Source organism: Oenanthe melanoleuca, chromosome 8 (genome assembly GCF_029582105.1).
Source record: "Oenanthe melanoleuca isolate GR-GAL-2019-014 chromosome 8, OMel1.0, whole genome shotgun sequence".
NCBI classification, from domain to species: domain Eukaryota; kingdom Metazoa; phylum Chordata; class Aves; order Passeriformes; family Muscicapidae; genus Oenanthe; species Oenanthe melanoleuca.
Window position 1 is genome coordinate 6,134,143 of NC_079342.1, and position 21,287 is coordinate 6,155,429.

Genomic DNA, 21,287 nt, shown 5'->3' on the forward strand with positions numbered 1-21,287 from the left:
ACACTACTTATTAGAGTTTTCACTTCTAAAAAAATTTCAATAGGAATTAATTCCCATTCCCTACAGAAGGAAGGAGAGGTTTGTGAGCTACTACATGAATAAGCAGCATGTTCATATTCTGAATATTCATTAAGAAACCCAAAAAATCCCACTTGTTAGAGGCACTTCAGCCATTGCATAGGAGAGAGACATGTCATAATTCATGCATAATTCAAATAGATCTGTTGTTGTAAAAAAATACCTCACAGCATGAGTATATTTGTTACAGGTTCTTGATAGAGCTCTGCCAGGACTGGAGATCACCTCCTGATACAAATGGGTTTTTGTGCTGCAATTGTATATACATAGTTGTATATTTATGCATGAGATATGATTTCTGCATATATTATAAATAAAATATATATTTTCTACAGAAATTGTGGAAACTGTAGGGTTAGGAAGCCATTTGCCACTGGGATTCAGCTACAAGTGATATTACTGGCAAAGAAAAGCTGAAGTGGAAAATGAAAGTAAAAAATGAAGAGATCTGGTTTACTTGGGGCAGGAAACTTGGGCTCAGAACTTTAAAGCAGAAGTTACTTAAAAATTAAATAGGAAGTGGAAATGTCAGGCTTGTCTCAGACATTAAAAGTATATTCCAGGCAAAGGGTCTTGTCAAGCAAATCTCGCTGCTTCGAGGACTGTTACAAAACTTCTGGCAAATTAAACAGTTTCAGTTTCTGGACTTGGCTGAAAGCATTATGGGTTAGACCCTTTGAATTTTCAGAGCAGTTCTCAAAACTATAATTATGTTATTTGGGCCTCACAAATGATCTGAATTTTGATATTTACAATCTGCTAATGAATATTTCACAGAAAATGGTTCTATATTATGAATTTTTATAGGAAAAAAATCCAAACTTCAAGAGATTATGGAGCTCTTCCATTGTAAAAAAATTAATATATTCCTTACATAGATCATGTGAGCTGCAAATGTCACAGTTCACACTTTTAATATTTTTCTGAACTGCAAAAGAAGTCTCAGTTTATAATTTTCCTTGTGGCTGGTTTCCATACATTGGGGTGGCATGCCATGCTGGCCCTCCTGGCATCAGGCAGGCACTAGTGCACATCTGCAGGGGAGAAGATGATAATTTATTTTGGCTGGTGCTTATACACATTTTGTTAGACTCCACACGAAGTACTGCTGCTTAGAACTAATTTCAAAGCTTGTCTGATGATGTTGGTGATGACCTCAGACTATGCTGACATGGAACCTTTATGTATCCCACCTCATAGATAATTCATTAAAATAAAGTAGGTTAAGCCATTTACGAGCCAAACAGGCTCCTACTTCGTCACACAAACCAGTAAGAAACTTCTCTGTGTTGTAGTTGCTGCTTTCTTTCTAAGTCAGCTCCAGACTCACTTAATTAGAAAAGAGAAGCTGATGTGGTGACTGCTGGTGGGAGCAGGAGAGGTGTTACCAAAGTGAGAAAGGGCAGAGAAAAGGGCTTTTGGGTTTTTTTAGTTTCCTTTTTCTTCTCAGCATTTTGTCTATCTGTCTTGGCCTCCAGAATTTCCTGAGCCTTTTCTGGTTATCCCCACTGACAGAAAGGGAAAAATGGGCTCAGTTCTGCCATTCTTACTCCTTCAAAGCAAGGCTGTAGAACAAGAGCTCTTGAAGAGTGTTACAAGGGAGGAGAGACCTGCTGAGCTCTCCCTGCTCACCCACAGCTTGAGCAGCAGAAACACTCTAAATCAGGCATTTCGAGTTTAGATGCAGGCTGTGCAGCTGCTGTTTTATCTCTGCAGTGGGAAGGCCAGGGCCAGTGGCTGAATTCACCCCAGATAATTCAGATTATTTTATTTGGAAAAAATCTGCTTGCTGTAACTCAGATTGAGCCTTATCTAGCACAAGTTTACCACCTTCTCAATCCACCTACTACTGAACTGTAAAGGTAGTGCTGTGGCATCCTTTTATTGTGGTTTAAATGTGCAGAGACTCTCCTGCATGTATGAGGGCAGCAGGCAGGGTTTCTACTGAAACGTATTTAACTTGAAGGTCTCCCATGCATTGTCTCTGCAACTGTATTTCCCAAGGCACACACTTCTTAAATCCCTTTTTTTATAATTATGAACCAAATTCTTTCCAAATGAGCTGCTATGACTGCTAAGTAGCACACTGTTCAGGCTACAGCTTCGAAGCAGCAACATTGATTCACTGATAAAGCTTTACGATCAGCAGTGTGCCAGGCAGGGCAGCTGCCTCAGCTGCTTTTATGTGTCTGTGTGCCTTTTGTTCTGTTGCTCTAGAAAAGCTTAAGTGAGGAAAAGCAGGGTGCACACCTGCATGGCTTCCTGCAGCGTGGTGGGGACTGCTCCTCGTGAAAATGGAGCACCTTCAAATGCAGTAGGATCTGTCATGCTGAGAAAGAGGGATGGGCTCCTGTACCATCAACAGCAAAAGGTCTTTGTACACAAATTGATAAATATACAGTGAAAACCATCACACATCTGAAAATCTTGGCCTTTTCTCTCTGAATTCAAAAACCCTGTTTGCTTACATTAGAAGAAAAAGTTACGAACTTTGTACTGAAGTTGTAGTCATGTCTGCTAAGATTCTTGCTGCAGCCATTTTCTGACACTTGACAGTTTCACTCTGTTGACATCACCACAGTTACCTCAGCAGCCTGAATTTCACCCAGCCACCTGAAAAATTTGGGAGCAAAAAGGTATGCAAAGATGAATAAATATTAAAATATTGCTAGAGGCAGCTTGCTGCCACACTGGCTAGGTGAGCTTATTGACTGCTGGCCAAGTCTGCAACACAGCCCCAGCTTCAGATGGCATAACACTCTGATGACCCTATATTGAACTACTTTAAACCAGCTCACATTTTTTCCTAAATATGGCTGGTGTCTTAATGGAAGTAATTTTGTTTGCAACTATAGGGGGTTTCACATTCAGAGACACTCAGTGTGAGCTGTATATTTTATTACTTTTCCTAAGGATCTCTTCAACATCCAGAAGAAAAGAATAAAAAAACTGTCCTTTTTTTTCAATCTCACTACTCACGTGACAATTCAGGTAGAGTAAATATTAATTTTGAAAAAGTGCAAAAGAATAAGCAGCAGAAAAATGCAATAGTTTATGTTTCTCTAACTTCCAGGTTAGTTTCTAATTTGACTGCCATTATGGTTGTGGTTATTTCCTATTCTCAGTGTATGGTGTGATAACCTCAGCCAACACTCCCACAGAGTGGCATGGGGGAGAGAATCAGAAGAGCAACAGTAAGTAAACTTCTGGGTCAAGGTATAAAAGCAGTTTAAAAAGGAGGGGAAAGGGTAGGGGGACACAAACTGATGCAAAAGAAGTCCCTTCTCCCACAGGCAGACCAGTGCCTAGTCAGCCTCCAAAGAGGGGGTACTGTGGCAGGGCCAAACCCCCCGTTCGGTGGCTGAGCCTGGCACTGTGTGACACGCAGCACTCCTTTGGTCAGCCCCTGGTGCTGTCCTGCCTGTGCCCAGCTTCCTGCCAGCCCCGTGGGGGACAGAGCTGAGGAGCAGAGAAAGCCCTGACACCCTGCAAGCCCTGTTCAGCAGCACCTCCAGCACTATCAGTGCTATTAGCACAATTTTAGTTGCAAGCTGGCAAGTGCAGGTTGTGATGGAGCAATTAACTCCATTGCAGCCAGCCCCAGCACACAGCTTCATTTCAAAGAGGTTGGTTTTTTGTTTTTTCTTCTCTCTCCAGTGCAGCTTTTTGCTGTCTTCTTTCCCATTCTTCTGCACCATGACAGTACCTCCTCCCTTATTATGTCCTGTCTATGATTCTTCACATTTCTACCTTTCCTAAAAGAAGTTTGTAACTTCATGAGTGTATTTGTGCATGCAGACTTGCAAGGAGGGCAAGTGGGGAGCCATGTCAGTATATTTGGAACTGTGTAGGCTAACAAAAAACTCACATCTGTGTCATAGCTCAACATTCACTTGAAGAAAACTGAGTGTACTATACCAGAAAATTTCAGCTCTGTCTTAAATTAGATTTATCAAGATCAACAGAGATACCACAAAGAAAATAGCCTAGAGGAGCTGAATCTCTGGTCCTCTGCATTGTACTTAAGTGCTGCTGCTTCGTGTATAGTTTGTTTAATCAATTTTCTGACTTTTAACAAAATCTTAATTTTCTACTCAGTCATTTCATTGTATTTCATTCCAGCTCTGAGCAACATCGGCTTAAACTGAAAGTGAGAAAAAGGAATAAGAATTTACTTTCTTGTAGTGAAAATATTAATACCTCAATAGGAAGAAGGAAAGCTTTATTTGGAAAGGTAAGAGAAAAAAGATGGGGTGGAAAAAATGAGAAATACTGGCAACCTTTCTCTTAAGACTAGAAGAAGTTGCTTTAGCTAAGGTAGTCTGTAAATTTTCCTGATGTTATTCTGATACAATTCTGAAAGTGAATGGGGTGTTTTTCTTCTTACTTTGTAAAATCAGCTTTTAATTAGTGCTCCTAAACACTAACATGTACATGTATTTATGTTAGTACATGTGTGTATTGAGATTTTAAAATTTCTACTTCACCACTTTCTAGTAAACTCTAGGATTTTTGGTGTAATTAAAAATATAAAAATAGAATTTATCCTCCCTTCCTAGAAGAAATCAGAACATTAACTAATTTTAGCCTATCCACCACTTTACATCATGTCTCTGGTATTTCTGTTCTTTGTTTCTCTTGCTTGTCATGTGGCTGTGAGAGCAGTGAATCTTGTGTCTCAGGCAGTTCCTCATTTTAGAGGGGGAAGGATTTTTATTGTCAAGTCTTTGTGCAGTGTAAACACATTTTTTCCCCTTCTTTTTGCCATTTGCTCAGTAGCTCGAAGGGACTTGGGTTTTCCTCCACAGAAGGTAATTCTGCTGGTGAGGATCTCTGTATGTTTAATGTAGAGCATTTGTTCCTCTTCCAGGCTTGAAAAGACGGTCAGAATTCACCATTAGTTTTGCTTTTCTTCCAAACAGTCCACTTGCCAGTAAGGTCAGAGCTCAGTGAAGCCAAGCACCATTAATTACAGCGTTAAACATTCCTGAGCAGTGGCTCTGGGCTCCCGTGGAAGCCAGGCTGCCCACACTGTGCATGCAGGGCCAGGGCTCTGGGCTCTGTGGGATCTGGGCTGCCCACAGGGCCAGGGCTCTGGGCTCCCGTGGAAGCTGGGCTGCCCACACGGCTGTGTGCAGGGCCATGGCTCAGAGCTCCTGTGGGATTTGGGCTGCCCTCATGGCTGTATGCAGGGCCATGGCTCTGGGCTCCTGTGGGATCTGGGCTGCCCACACAGCTGTGTGCAGGGCCATGGCTCTGAGCTCCTGTGGGATCTGGGCTGCCCACATGGCTGTGTGCAGGGCCATGGCTCTGGGCTCTGTGGGATCTGGGCGCCCACACTGAGCATGTAGGGCCATGGCTCTGGGCTCCTGTGGGATCTGGGCTCCCCACATGGCTGTGTGCAGGGCCATGGCTCTGGGCTCCTGTGGGATCTGGGCTCCCCACATGGCTGTGTGCAGGGCCATGGCTCTGGGCTCCTGTGGGATCTGGGCTCCCCACATGGCTGTGTGCAGGGCCATAGCTTTGGGCTCCTGTGGAAGCCGGGCTGCCCACACGGCCATGGCGGTACTTCCACCTGGGCTCCCCCTGCCCTCAGCAGCTCTGTCCCGCAGAGCACCAGGCCTGGGGCAGCTGCTGGGGAGGAGGAGCGAGGGAAGGTGGCCAGAGCCGCCGTATGGGCCTGGCTGCAGCTGGGGGGACTGGGGGGAGGTGGAGCTGGGCCCTCACAACACTACCCTGGTGGATGGGCAAGACGTGCCTCCAAAGTGTGCTTCAGCTCCGGGCTCTTTTGAAATTCTCCTCGACGTGGGATGGGAAATAACAGGAGTGCTGATCCTAAGATAGGTCAGAGGTGATGGGTGTCATTGTCCTAGAAGTGTAATAGGTGCATTTCTTACAACAACTGTGCTTTTAATGGTGAAGCCTGGAGCGTGAGCCACCATGGGAGAGCTCCCGGTGGGCCTCCCTCACAGCTCCTGTGTGGGGTGTGGTTGTGGCACAGAAATTCCAGGGGTCAAACTTTGCCTGGGAAAACAAAGAGGAACAAAAGATTTTACAGAAGAACATTTTGGAAGAACCCAGGGAATATTTTCTGGCCCTGCAGGGAACTGAAGGATTTTTGCTATCACACAGCATTTAAAGGGGAGCCTCACTGCAATCTATTCTATTTTAAAGTCATAACAAGAACAAGGTGAACAACTTTAAAAAATATATATTTTTAATATGAAATAGAACTTCATTTGCATGTAGTTAATGTAAGTATGGGACATTTGCTCTAGTAAATATGTGGTCTGAAAGGAGCTGCAAAAAATAAGAGGAGTAAAAAATCAAGGAAAGTTATCAATTTGGCAATTCTGAGCAGCTGCCTATTTTATAATTGAAATAAGTGCCTGGAAAGATTTTTTTTTTTTTTTTTTTTTTGAGAAAAATGGAATTAGGCTACTATGAAAGCAAAAAAGTATTCTCTCTATTTCTGTCTGAGGATATTGTGAATATTTGCATTGCTCTTTTTTGACACTATGAGTAATAGCCAAAGCAGCATGGATTAAACCTTTCTCACAGAGCATGGCATGGGCTGTAATAGAAGTCTCTCAAAAGAAAAAAATCACTGCTTTGAAAAAACCTCAAAAGATACATTAAAAAAAGAAGCTTCATGCTTATGGGTATGATAACCCTTGATAAAAGGCTACACAGTCTTGGCTCTCAAAACACTCTTGAAATTAAATTAGATCCATTGAAATGCTTTAGTAAAGGCCTAAGAAGCAATAGCTTTTATTCTGTCAGAGTGCCCTACTGGATCTTTCCCTTCCAAGCCACCTGAGATCCTCCTCTTAAGAGCAGAGATGATTGTAATATGTGTCCCAGAACCCACAGCATTACAGCAGTTCATCTGTTCATTTCATTTCTCCCCCTTTTTCAGGTAGGGGTGAACACTGTATGCAAAGTCCTGAGAGTCTCAGAAATTGCTCTTTTTCTGCCTCTTTCTGGCCACTTGACTCCTCTTTGCCTTCAGAACAAAACCAGCTCTGCTTTTATGAAATAAGCTGTGATAGCTGGAGCAGCCACTCCTGCCTTTTGCCATGCCAGCAGCTCCCTCTCAGTGCTGCTGCCCAGGGCCTCATGCTGAGTCTGACCTGCAGGCAGGCTTCTGCCCCCAGCTGCAGGTGCAGCACTACCAGCCCTTTTGCTGGCTCCTACAGCCGTGTTTTTAATGAATCCCACACGGGAAGAAGAGGGATAGACGTGGTGATGAAAAGACAAGGCTTTCTCCTTGCGAGCTTCAGTGAGGTGCGGGGGCAGGCACTCACCTGCATAAGTCAAATAAATGTTGTGCTACAGTGTCAAGTGTTGTGGATGTTGTGCAAACTGACTGTAGTAGCAACAAGTTGATATATTTTTCAGTATGTGTATATTATGACCCATTCCCCAACAGGAATGTATGCTGTTATCCTGGGGACTGCTCTGAAGCACTGCAGATAAAGCACTATCATTTCCTTGAAATTTCCAAGTATAAATTACTTCGTCTCTTTGTAATATCTTTGATATCAGGGTTTTCTTCTGACACTCTCACATTTCTGTTTTTGCAGTTCTGCATTATGTGAAACACCTGTTATTATAAGTACTGATGATACTGAAGAAATAACAAGGCTCTACAGCACAGAAACCTGTGTCAACAGGTATGTGAATTCATGGGTGGGAGGGGAGCTGACGGTAAGTAGTTCAGAAACCTAACTCTTTACAGTAACTTTGCCTTCCTCTATATGAAATTTTGCTGTTTTGAAGTTTGCTGGTTAAATATATAAAGGGATGACTTGGCTATAGGAACTTTCCCCTTCCTCAGACAGTATCTGATAAGGTTGTTACCAACAAATCAAAGGTTTGTGTGAAAATATGCTTATGTGGTTAGGTGTGTGTTATCCTGTTATTTGGCTTACAAATCTTCATAGCAGCTTTGCAGCCGGCCTTGTCAAAGAATCTGTTTGTTTTAGAAAAATTACCTAAAAAATAATCTTGCAAGGGAAACCTCCAGTGTTCTTTGCGGAAACATGATTTGAACACATTGACTCCTACTTGAGAATGAAAATGTTTTAGTTCTACATCTACCAGCAGTTTGCTTGACCCCTGAGGCAGCAGCAAAGAGACATCCTCAGCCTACAGGGTCAAGAGCCATGAGTGTTATGGCATGACAGGACCTCAGCTGCAGTCTGAGGACAGCCTGTCTGTGTCCTGGCCTAGAGAGGATACAGAGATGACCCAGTGCTTTCCTGCACCCCATGATGTCTCTCAGGCTGTCCAACAGCTGCAGGCAGCAGTGGGCAAAAGGTGGTGACATTTCTAAGGTTTACTCAAGGTATATAAAGGGGAAAAACTGCTGCATGCATCCAGGCTGTAACTGCTAGAATTAGTGTACTCTAGCTTGCACTAATATCCATGTGGGAAAATAGAGAGACCTTAGAGGCTGTACTTCTTTCCCTGTAATCACCAAGAGCTCAGTTAAATGTTTTCAGGCTCATGGTTTTTGGTCATGTTACTGAATCACAGCATCTCCACAGCAACCATACAGCAGCAGGTTTTAAAAGTCCAACAGAGGAAAGTCTGAATATTAGGAAATGGCTTGAAGATTTCATTGCATTTACTGCAGCGTTTACACAGACTCTGAAAGTTCTGAGTTTTAGTAGTAGGTGAGGTGGAACTAGGCTCCATGTTTGGAGGAAATCTTCATTTTGAAAAGCGTATTTCACAGCAGAATTTTTTCAGATTCCCAAAGGAATGGGAAATGGAATCACTCCAGAGTGGCATAAATGGAAGCCTTTGCCTCACTTTTAAAATTTCGGAATTCTCCATCCAATTGTATACAAGAAGCAATGTCACTTCGGAGTCCTAGAATTTCAGAGCTATCTTGTTAGTTATGCTGAGAATGATCAGGAGATGCTTGTGTCTGTAATCTTCCTGGTCAGCTATGTAGTTTTTGCAGCTACAGAATCTTAATTCTTTCATAGCTTTTGTATGCTGGGCAAACAAAGATTAAGGCTTTTCATTCAGACAAAGATATACTGAGCAATCTGAACCTCATTTTAGTTTGATATATCAACTTAATTTTCAGTTTACTGAGGTTCAGAAAGTTGCTCCACACTGATCAATAGAGATACATTCTGGAGGGGTGAATGTGTAGAAAAAAGAATTTTTATGTTTTTTCCCCTTCAAACATGTAACATGATTTTAAACAGTCTCAAGCATTCAGCCAGAGAGATTGATTTATTGGGAACTGATTGATGGTTAATAATGTATTTGAATTATCTAAGAAAGTTTCAAAAATTAATAAAAGATTGTATTTAAATATAGATTCCCTGTTCCTGAAGGAGGTAAATGGAAATTAATGCAGATATTGTGTACTCTTATCTTACTTGTTGAGTGTTCTTACCACATGGGCAACTGCCAGATTAAAATATATTATTATATTTTTTTCGGATGGCACTGGCAGTTGCGGATTGGGGAAGAATCTTCAGTGGACGTGTTGTGGTTGGTGTGTGCATGAACTCAATGCATTGTGTCCACAGCAATGTTGATGAAAAGCTCTACCAGTCCTACTCTGTTACAAAAATAATTTTCAAGTCTCTACCACTCTCTCTGAAACATCTTCAGGATGATTGCAGATATAAGGAGAAACATAAATGTGGGATTCAGAAGGCAAAAGTCTTTCATAAACTACAAGGGGAAAAATATTTTTAAAATAAAATTTAAGCCCCCCCCCCAACAAATTAAATGCATTGATCACTTTGAACTACACAGCTTGACCTGCTGCTTGTGTGTGTCTTCTAGCTGTTCTACTCCTCTCTTCCTGAAATATCATTTTAATAAGTTCACAAAGCCAGTTTGAAATATGCAGCAGTAAGACACCATGGAGTCCTATCTCAGGGAAGTCTTAGCTAATGATAGCAAGGACTGTGTTGGTTTATGTGTATTCCAACTAAAACTAAGAAGGATAGGTCAGGCTTTTATTCTGGATAGCTCTGTGTGGAGTGCATGAATATACAAGCATATATATGTGTCTGAAAAGACATGGGTATAATCATATAAATATCAGAAAAAGCTGCTCAAATACATGGTAATAGGTCTTCAGTGTTTATTTGGTGCATTTTAAATACAATTTTTTTTTCATATAGACTGCATTTTCAAGATCCTTTTCTTTCTGTCCTTCACCTCACTGGAGTATTAAATTTCTTTGCACCTAAGACCAGCAGGAGGTCCGAAAAATGGCTTTTTTTCAGCAAGAACTACAGGATTTAGTCTATAGTTTTAGTGTTGATGAAAGAAATAGTGGATTTCTTTGAAAAAAAACAAAAAACAAAAACAAGGACAATTGGGACCATTTTGTTCAATACTACACCACTGTTTCCAGTAATTGCCTTGGACAGTTTGCAAGTCTTTCCACTTCATGTAAATACATTAACTTCTGAAAATCCCTTATAGCTGTGAGGTGGGGCCTTTTGAAGGAGGTGTTCTTTTGAAGGCTCGAGGGTCTCTTAAACACACATTTTCTTTCTTCAAAGTAAGTTTTGTAGACTCCCTGTCACAAATCTTTCTTGTTAGAAATTCTGCCTGAAGAACTGTTTGAATTTCAATATCGAGTATTTCAAACAAATGCATCTAATGCCTCAATACATTTTTCTTAGGGTCTGTCAATGGCCCTAAATAAAAAAGGGAACCTCTGATAATTTGAATTCTATTCCCAGTAACCCTTTGAAGAAAAGAATAAAATAAAATCTGAGCTTTTTTAATAGTTACTCCTGAAACCAAGAGAGGGAAAGTAACTGTAAAGTGAACTTCCAATTTTTGAAGCTGCTTTCTCTGCTTCTTCGTTTTGTCCTCCCATTCCCTATATCTTTGTAAGATGAGTGAGAGGTGAAAAACTCTGTAACAGAAAATAATGCAATAACTTGTAGGTAGGTTTTGGTCTTGACTCCTAAACAGAAGAAATAATTAAGTATAAGCATGTGTGTTATTATCAGGTTAAACAGTCAAGTGAATAACAGTTATATTTGAGTTTTCTGTAGTGAAATCCTGTATTAGAAGATTTTGATGATTGCAGGACAAGTGATTTGTTTACACATCACTGAAGAAGTGAGGCTATGAGACTTTAAAGCATTTACGTCTGAATTTTTATTGTAGCTAAGAATGGATATTTTTCTTGATATAAATTTGAACATTCTAAAATGTTATAATACAGAGATTGTGCTGGCAACAAATCAAGAAATAGAACAGATACTTGTAAAATTTGGATATGGAGAAAAAGAACATCATACCCTCAAGAAATTTGCATATTAAAAGTTAGAATTTTGCTCAGTGTCTCTGCACCTGTGGATGTGAGGAAGTACCTCATCTTGGTTTTGAAGCCTTTAGCTATGAGACAATTAAGGAAGAACATAGAGTTCTTGAAAGATTGTCTGGTTTATGTTACAAGATTACACAGCTCAAGGACACCTTCTTGTTAAGAAAACCAGAAGTGAACTTTCTTCTTTAAGTCCAGCCTCATTTTTACAGTCAGGGTCTCCAGGAAATAAGATCATAAATCTGGAATGTTATAAAATACTTTCCCATAATTCAAGGTCAAGTTATAAATCTAAGTTACCATGTCTCTTGCTAGATATGTATTTGCTCTGATTCTTACAGCTAAAAGCTTCCAGTAAGTGACCCTTTAAATGCTATTGATATTAATTTTAGCAGCAAATTTGAACATTACCCTTGCTGATCTGGGCAGTATGAGCTGCTTAAAACAAGTATATACTCAAAGGTTTTTGTGCAGCATGGAACACAAAACATTTAAAGGATTCTCTTTGCCTGATAACCCTTCCATGGAAAAATGACAACTGTTCTGCAGCTTCATCCATCCTTACATGCTCGTGTACATGTTCCTGTATGTCCAACAGATACACTGAGAATCCTGTGCACATTGCATTGTGCTGGTGTCTGTGCTTTCTTTGCTGAGATTTTTACCAGCACCCTACTTGTATATACAAAGCTCTCAGTGACCACCACTTCTTGCTTAATGATCTGCTTTTCTCCTCTGCTCTCTTCTTCCTTCTCGTCTCCTTCCTTCCCACTCACGATTGCATTGCTTAACCAGAGCATGTGTGCTGCACAGAGCTGGCTGACAAAGGGTGCCTTTGCCTGAGCGCTGGTGTGTCAACGGACAGCTAGGGAAAAAAGAAAGCCTCTGTCAGTGCTTGTCCCCAGCTTAGGAGAAGGACAGCACAAATCTCTGCACTAGCAGTGTATGTCATCCAGTGATGAAAGTGTTCAAATTATTTTAAATAATCCTGCAGAAACAGCCATAAAGTGACAGCTATATCTTTTTAAACACAGAAGACTCAACCTCACACTACAGCAGTGTGAGGGGAGCAAGGGGGAGGAGGAGATGCTGGTAACTGTGTATACCATAGGTAGATTAAAATATGTGGTTAAAGTACAAGCCAAGACAGACTGAGACATAAAATGCATCCCATCAAAAGTACTGCCCAAAAGTGTTATTGGGAGGACTGTGTAGTGGATCTTTTTGCTCCATACAATGTGTTCAAGTTCTATCATGTCAAAAGGGAGGTGACAAGCGGAAAGAGCAGCCAGGGGCTAGGGAGAGTGAGAGATGTGCTCTCAGCACTTGGATTGGACAGAACTTCAAATGTCTGCACACTTTTGCAATCTCTCCCCTGCCCCAGAGCTGGGTTTGTAGGTCCTGCAGCACCTGGGAGTCAGTGTCATGTGTGCTTTAGTTCAGTGCAAGCTTAAAATCACCCAATGCGTTGTGACAAGAGATAAGAAAGCTTATCAATTGAGAAAAACCTAAGGCATCTGACTCAAAAGGTTTTGCCTTTAATGTAGTCCTTAGATGAGAATATGGATGGTATTTATCTGTCTCTGTACTTTTCTGCTTTCAGTAAGAAAGTGCTGGCAGCTGTGGCAGCTGGATTGGTGAAAAGGAGCTTGTTACCTCTGATGTACAGAATGAAAGCTGAAATATCAGATAGGTTGCCCCCAAAGGACCAATCCTTTCAACCAAACAAACCAAAGGTAAGAAGACATGCACTCACCTCAAGTATTTCAGTATGTTAAATTGAGGTTGGAGATTGAGGGCCAGGATATCAACACTGCTGTTTTCAGCTCTCAGAGTATTCCTTACTTCAGGGACCCACAATGGGCTGCATCAAAATGCCTCAGCTGATCTCCAGAAAGTACATCTGCAAAGAGAGCTACCAGAGACAACATAAATGAAGTAGTGGCTTCACTGATGTAGATGGAATTTCATGTAGTTAGAAAAGAAGGTTATATTCAAGTCCTCAGTGTTGCAGCTCTGCACCACTTCTGGGCCTTGGTAATTATATACAGGAACCAGAAAGTGAAACCAGCTTGGAAAGCTGAGAGCAGCATCAATTTATGGGCCAAGTTGAAGCAGCTGAGGAGCAGGAAGCAGCAGTCAGAAATTTTTATTATAGCATTATTTGGGCTAGTAGTCTTAATCTGACAGCCCTGAAAAACACTGCTGATGATCTTTCACGACAGTAAAGAGATTAAATATATGTAATGCAGTTAAGTAAAACTTGCTTCGACTACATAATTTTTTTTTACAAATGCAGCATAAAAAGTAGTATCAGTAGTTTAAGTAGGTGTTTTCTGGGATTCAAGATAAATAATCTATTTGACAAGACTTTGGGGTTTTGTTTTTCCTTTTTAACTCTTACTTCTTCAATAAACAGCTGTAGGAGGTTTGGATGATTGGTAGATATTTTATAAAACTGGTTTCATATAATTTAACTATTGTAGATCATGAAAACCAAACTATTTTGCCCCTTAATTAATCTGAATGTTAATGAAAGCATAAAACTATTTAAAATAGGTAAATAAGTGTAGATGCATGATCTTCAGCGGGATCCCGTGGTTATATGGTTGTACAAAGAATATGTACAATTTCAGCCTGCTCAACTTTCTAATACAAGCTAGGACATGTATAAAACCCAGGCTTTCTCAAAATGACTTTTTCTGCTTCCTGTTACCTCTTGGAGTGGAGCAGAGGCCATTGTGGAAGCAGCAGAGAAAAGTTCTTCCTACCTTGCTTTTGAACTTCTCTTTTCTCACCCTGCTTGTGTTCCTCATGCAAAAATATGCATGGAGCTTGTTTTCCTCAGGACTGGTATTTTGGTGCCCAAAAACTGTAATAGTATGTGAAAGGCATTTCCAGCTAGAATGGAGTGTATGTACGTTTGATCTTACAGACTCATGATTCAAGAAGGTGGTCTGTGAAGAGTAGTGAGACAGTTCAGAACTTTTTCAGGCTGATGTGGAGAATTTGAAGAAAGGAAGAGCAAGGAATAGTCCCAGGGATTCTTTGAGGACAGTGGAGGGCAGGCAGGCCTTGTTCTGTTTGCTGTCATCTGTCTTTAAATTGTTCCTGTTTACAGTAGAAGGGGAAAAGGATTATTAACGGGTTATTTGCTTTTCTTAGGCAAACTCACTTGTGAATCTGTATTTTTCCACAGTGGTTGGTCCCCTCCACCTAAAATGACAGTATGCTGATGGAAGGGGTAAAGTCTCTCAGAAAATGCACCCCTCCAGAATGTGTCTCTTTTGATCAGTGTGGAGCAACATTCTGAACCTCAGAAAACTGAAAATTAAGCTGGGATATCACACTAAAATGAGGTTCATATTGCTCAGCATAGCTTTGTCTGAAGGAAAAGCCTTAATTTTTGTTTACCAGATTGTAGGATTGACATACTGACTTTGTTCTAGGAGCCGGCACTTTATTTTTGGTTTGCAGCAAAATAAATTTTAAATAATGCCCCTGTATTTTAGCACAGAATCTCATAAACTCTAAAGAGGATCTTCTTATGAGAGGAAGACAAAAACAGACTCTCTTGCTAAATAATTGTTGCGTGAAGTTTCATCTTCTGTGATATTTCCTAACGTACTAAGTGTAGGAAGTAACACTTGCAGTAAGGCAGAAAGAGGATGTGCAAATATTTTATGCTGATCTGGGGAGTGAGAGCACATTACCAAATTAGTATATCAGCCTGAGCTTGGTATGGGAAAAGTGAGCTATTCTTGCTAATAATTTATATTGACAACATTTGATCACTTTTTAGAATAAAACTTAAGAAACAATAGGGATACTTTGGAGGTTTCCCCCCAGGTTTGTCCTAAACTTGGACACCCAGTTAAATAGCCAATTTGTGCTAAATGTCTTTGAGTGTTTATTATGAAATGTCCCATAGGGAAATAGAAATTAGCTATAAAACCCAAGTAACAAAACAAATCTATTTATTTCAGTGTCTGACTTTCCAATGCTGTCTTTTCTCTTACCTGTCATGAATCACTCAAATATTTTCTTGAGTCTGCCAAAATTTGTCTACAAGTCTACTGTTTACATGATTGTCACTGTAAAATTATATATCCAATATTTTTGCGCCTCTGTTAGCTGACTCTAATTATACCCATTAACAAGAAGTGATAAAGAAATATTTGCAATTACATTAATGACTTTTGCATAACTCTTTTTCTTTAAAATTTAGAATTTACTGCCTTTCCTAAATATTCTGTTGGGTTTTTCTAATGTGAGAATAAACCAGGACATGCAGTGCACATTTAGAGAGACTATTTTCTCAGAGTGTCAGCAATATAAACTTGTAACATTTTAAGATGGCTAGTAGTGTGTGAAACAAACTGAATGGCTTAGGAGCATGAAAACGGAGGGAGGGAAATATAGAGCCTGATGTACAAGGTAAATAAATCAGTGGGATCACTTTGATTTCCTAACTGTTTCAAAATCAAAGATGACTATTGCGAGTTTAGATTACAGAAATCTTCCAGACTCTTTTAGATTTATAGCAGTAGTTTTTTGACAAGCCATTGAGGAAGAAGTAATGCCTGCCACATGCTTATCTTTGGAGACATCTCTCTAACCCTTTTGGACAGCCCCAGAGAGAAAAATCCTGTCACAATGTGAAGAAAGGCAGGAGATGGGCTATCAGAAGACGACCTACAGCATCACTGAAAGCAGACCAGCCTTCTAGGTAAAGATTTGTGGTTTATTCTTATAAATACCTTGCTCAAAGGCATTTTGTGTTTCTATACAATAATAACTACAATCAGCTGTGGGACTGAATGTCCATCCTAAACATAATCATAACTGGGATGTTAGAAAAACATTTGCAATAGAGTAATCCTGTGTTTTATTAGAAAAATGCACACAAATACTCTTGGCTATGAGCAGTGTCATCTGGCAGACAGTAAAACACAGGACAACTTGTAGACCACAGCTAATAGGGTAGTAATAAATCTGGCATCCCAAGTGAAAAGCAGTCTGGGTGGAAGCAGGATATAGTGGTAGAAGCAAAGAATCCAGAAGTTAATATCACAGAAGATACCTGCTTGGGAATAACAGAAAAAAGGGACAGAGCACTCACAGAAGGCAAGCTGATCTGCTCCTTTACAACAGAGACTAAAGAGCAGGTAGCTCAGAAGTAGCATATTGTAGAAAGATAGTCTGAAACATGGGTTCAGTAACTTACCCTGACCCTGGTGCTCACCTGCTTCAGCTAAAGTTGAGCATTGAGAAAAGATTGAAAAAAAAGAAAAGCCCACCCTGTGTATTAGCTTCAGAATAAACAGACAGGTCTTTATATTTGGTACACACACACTGGAAGCAATGTTCAAGAGATACAGTGATCTGCAATGAAACCAGAATGTAAAGATTTTGAAAGGATTGTAGGCATTTTCTTGTTTTTCTGTGTGGGTTCTTTTCTGCTGGCAGGTTCTACTATTGTTTTGTCTTGTGTTCTGTCAGGCCTTTCGCAAACATGTCACACCTGTGACTTTATGTGCAAGTAACACAGCATTTACTTCAGAGTGTTATGTAATAGAGTATAATTCTGTATATAATTTGGGAAAATTAACCAGCAGGTACAGATTACCTAGTACCAAGCCATCAGCAATTAAGTAACCAGTTTAGCTGAAGGCAGGGTGAAGGTGAAAGTGATAGGGGAGACCCTGCACAGAGAGAGCTTGTTTAGTACCTCCAGCTGGGGTGATATTCCTGAGTTTCAGCCTGATTGTTCAAAACAATGCTCTGCCTGGCATTCAGCTCGCTGCCTTTAAAATTGTCTTTCTTCATTTGTTGAGACAGTCATATGAGTGCATATAGAATCCAAGAAGTTGGTACTAGGAAATGAAACTGAGGGGGAAAAAGTAGGATTGGACTAAGAGGAGGAAAAATCTGCCACCATTGAAGAGCTCTTCTGAATGAGAGTTCAAGAAGTGGTCCAAGGGAAGCAAATATTCAATTAATTGTCACCTCCTCGTTTTCATATCCCTTTCATAGTGAATGATGGAAGGATACCAAGAAAAGACACTATGGGTAAAAGTGTTTATTTGATGTTTTATGATGTAAAATGATCTCATTCACTATATTTGAACACCTTATACAAAGCTAAATCCTGAGCTGTTCTCAGCATCCAACATTCATTCAAAACCAGGAGGCAGAGCAGATTTTCAGCAGGGCTTATGGGTATGCTGACACTGTTTAAGTGGGAATGTTAAAAGGACCTATCCAAGAACATTCATTTCACAATAATTGAGCCCACTGTTACCCTGGATTGATTTTATGTGTAAGCAAGAAGTAGGTGCCTGGCACTTCCAAGAGCTTCTCGTAGGCTTACTGCTCATTTTGGGCCAGATTGTGAAGAGTGCCTCAGGGATACCAGAATACGTTCTCTGTCCTGGGCAGGTACAGCACAGATCATGCACACAACATATGAAGTGAAGATGTCAAATCATCATTGCCTGAGGGTTGATAGCAGCAGAGCAGTATGCTTGCACAAAGAGCTCTATTGTTTACTCTTGACCTTAAAATAATTTGATCCAATATGACACATTAAGTAGAAATGTTTTCTTTCTTCAGGGAAATAGTTCTTGGCAATTGAAAACAAGCCTGGAAAAGTATGTAAAAAATAGGTTCCTTAGCAAATGTTCAGTGAAATATTAAGGCTGTTATGAGATATATTGTCTAGCATGAACAATGTTTTCACAGTAAGACTGTCAAATTAATTTTACTGGATAAAATGCATAATGCAGGTAACCCCTTTGATTTAAACAGAGTTGCCCTTGGGATAAATTTATCCTTTGTCTCTTAGTGTTTGCAAAAGTGTGTGAATTCAGTTTCTGTGGAACTGCTTAATTCTGACATGCAGTGTGCTGAGTATCACTGTGACTGAGCTGAGTCATATGAGATTACTTCAATGCAAGGGAAATAATGCCAAACTAAGTCTGCATCATTTTAAACCCAAATTATGTATGGAGTATGTAGAGAATTTATTTTTTATTTAGTTACATGCTTTGTAATTTATTCTTTCAAGGCCTCTGAACAAAAGGACAACACAGGTGAGTTCTTGAGAATACATTTTTTGAGAAAACAAATTCATACTAGATTTTGTAAAGACGTTAAGACAAAACAGCATAAAGTTTAGGGCCCACTGTTCTGGTACCAATGTAATTGCCTGAATTAACCCTCACTCTCCATGCCATTAAACCCTCCAAAAAATCCCCATCCCAGTTAAAATTCTTGGTGATGAACGCCAAAATGAAACCATGCTGACTTTGATAATCTGAACTTGGAAGTTGTGTTGTGTGAGGAAGGTGAATGCTGCAGTGTTACCTGGCTAAACTCTTAGGGAAATGAACACAGGGTGAAACTGAGCAGCATGAAATCGTAAGAGAGAGCAAACAGAGTGAGGTTTCACTGGCATCTTTCAGTTCCAGTTCCTATGGTATTAAACACGGTGAGGCATCAGGAATGATCATTTTTGGGTGGCACAGGCCCTGTAGATGTCAGAGTGCAGGGGCATCTGTTGATACCTGATGGCAGATACAGAGTGGGCCAATCCTTGGGGGCAACCTGTGACAATCCAACCTGAGGCACAGTTTTATTTGGCTTGTGGCTGTATGAAGATGTTGTTTACACCCTGATTACTGCTACTGTTGCCTGTCTTTAATCTTTCCAGTCTATTTCCTCCTGGCTCTGTAATACCAGAGATAGGGAATGGTCTGGGGAGTGCTCTTGGAGTAGAAACGGGAAATCTCAAAATAATATCACATGGTTGAAGAGTACATGCTCTCCCTTCTTTTAGCATAAATAGTGGTGAGGTTTGTGACTGTTCTCTACTTTGCTCTGCCCTTCACTGGAATAGCAAGCAGCTCCTTGGCTTCTCCCCAAAGAATAGGAAGGTATTTTTTAGGTTACCCAGGGGATGAGTGAATATTCCTAGGACTGACTAAGAAGTGGAAGAGAAAGAGAATTTGGAATGAGCAATGGTGATACCTTTGTCATAATCTCCTTAATCATCAATTATTACTCCCATGTGGGACATCTAAATCAGGTGCAAATCAATGCAAATCAAAACCAGTGGGAACTTTCACTGCATCTTTCTGTGGAATAAATAGATTTGTCTCTCTCCTTAGATAATCTGTTTCAGAAATCTACTGTATGAATAAATGAATATATTATATATCTATCTATATATATAGATAGATATATAATATATAGATTCCAATAGTATGTTTTCATTTCAGTGTCTCAGTAAAAGTCTTTTTTTTTTTTTTTATTGAGTCAGAGCCAGTTGTGGTGTGTTTTAGGTGTTGAAACTATGTATGCAGCATGTATGCCTGTGAAATATTGGCTATATATGCCTGAAATATTAACTAGTTCTGAAATGCAAATTTTTTTTTTAATAAATTTAGACTGGAGTGGTTAGTTTATTTGTAAGTATATGGTAGCTTCAGCATAGAAATTTCTGCTATTTTCAAATGGCAGAACTAGCGTTGTATTAAAAACATATCATAAACCACTATAGTATAGAATCAACCCATTTTATTATTGTTTCAATGCATTTTCAATATAAAATTATGTAAATTGCTTCATAACAGTATTTGAAACTCATCTGGACCAAGGACATACTGCTTTAATTCTTTCTTCTTTGAGTTCCCTTTCTTTTCTCTATATTTCAAGGGCTCTTTTTTTTCAATTTTTGGTATGAGGAAGAAGGCATGGTTTCGTGATCTTTTCCAAAGCCTTCAGATGCAAATTGAAAGGAAAATTGAATATTATTTGGCACTTAAATTTTTAAACTTTTATTGCAGTTATGATAGAATTGCCCTTTGAGCTGGTTTTCAATAACACAGAATAGGAGTTATGATAATTTAACAAATCGGATGTATTTCAAGATAGGTGAATCAGACAAGGAAAGGTTTGCATCTTACACTGTTTGTGTGGTTTTTTTGGAGGTATTGTGGCTCTTTTTATAGCTTACAGAAGATAAAGACTTCCAAAGAAATGGGTAACTTAAGCAACTGCACGTTTTTAATGTCATTTTAGAAATCCTTATTAATACAAATGGATGGTTCTGGCTTTGATTCTTTCCAGCACAGGGGAAGTATACTGCTGTAGTTACATACTGACATAATCATGTTGGCCAATTAAAAATTCAGGCTCTGTCCTGAGAAAGGGTTTATTTTAAGAGTCCATTGTTTAATGTACAAGTAGAATAAATTAATTCTCCCATTCCCTCAAAAGGAAGGTTTTGTGTTTAACCTTGGGAAAGGAGACTGCAGTTTATGTTTGGAAGAAGGCTTCATGAGTTCTGACAGAACCATAGAATGTTAAGGGCTGGAAGGGCCCTTGGACATCATCCCCTTTAGTGTGCAGGGACATCTCCCACTAGACCAGGTTGCCCAAGGCCTTCTCCAGCCTGGCCTTGAACACTGCCAGTGTTTGGACATCCACAGCCTCCCTGGACAACCTGTTCTAGTCACCACCCTCACAGAAAAGACTTTCTTCCTAATATCTAAGCTAAATTTCCCTTCTTTCAACTTGTACCTGCTACTCTTTGTCCTGTCTCTGCAGTTCTTGATGAAGAGTCCTTTGGCATCCCTCAGATGAGGTCCCTAGGCCCCTTCAGATAGGGTTTCCACACAACCTTCTTCAGGCTGAACAGCCCCAACTTTCCCAACCTGTTTTCTTAGGGAAGGTGCTTCAATCCTTTGTGCTTTGTGACCCTCTTCTGGACTTGCTTCAACAGTTCTGTGTCCTTCTTATGTAAATTTGTAACTTTGGTTATTAATTTTATTTTTAACAGCTGATGGTTTATGGTTAGCTCTATACCTAGAATGAT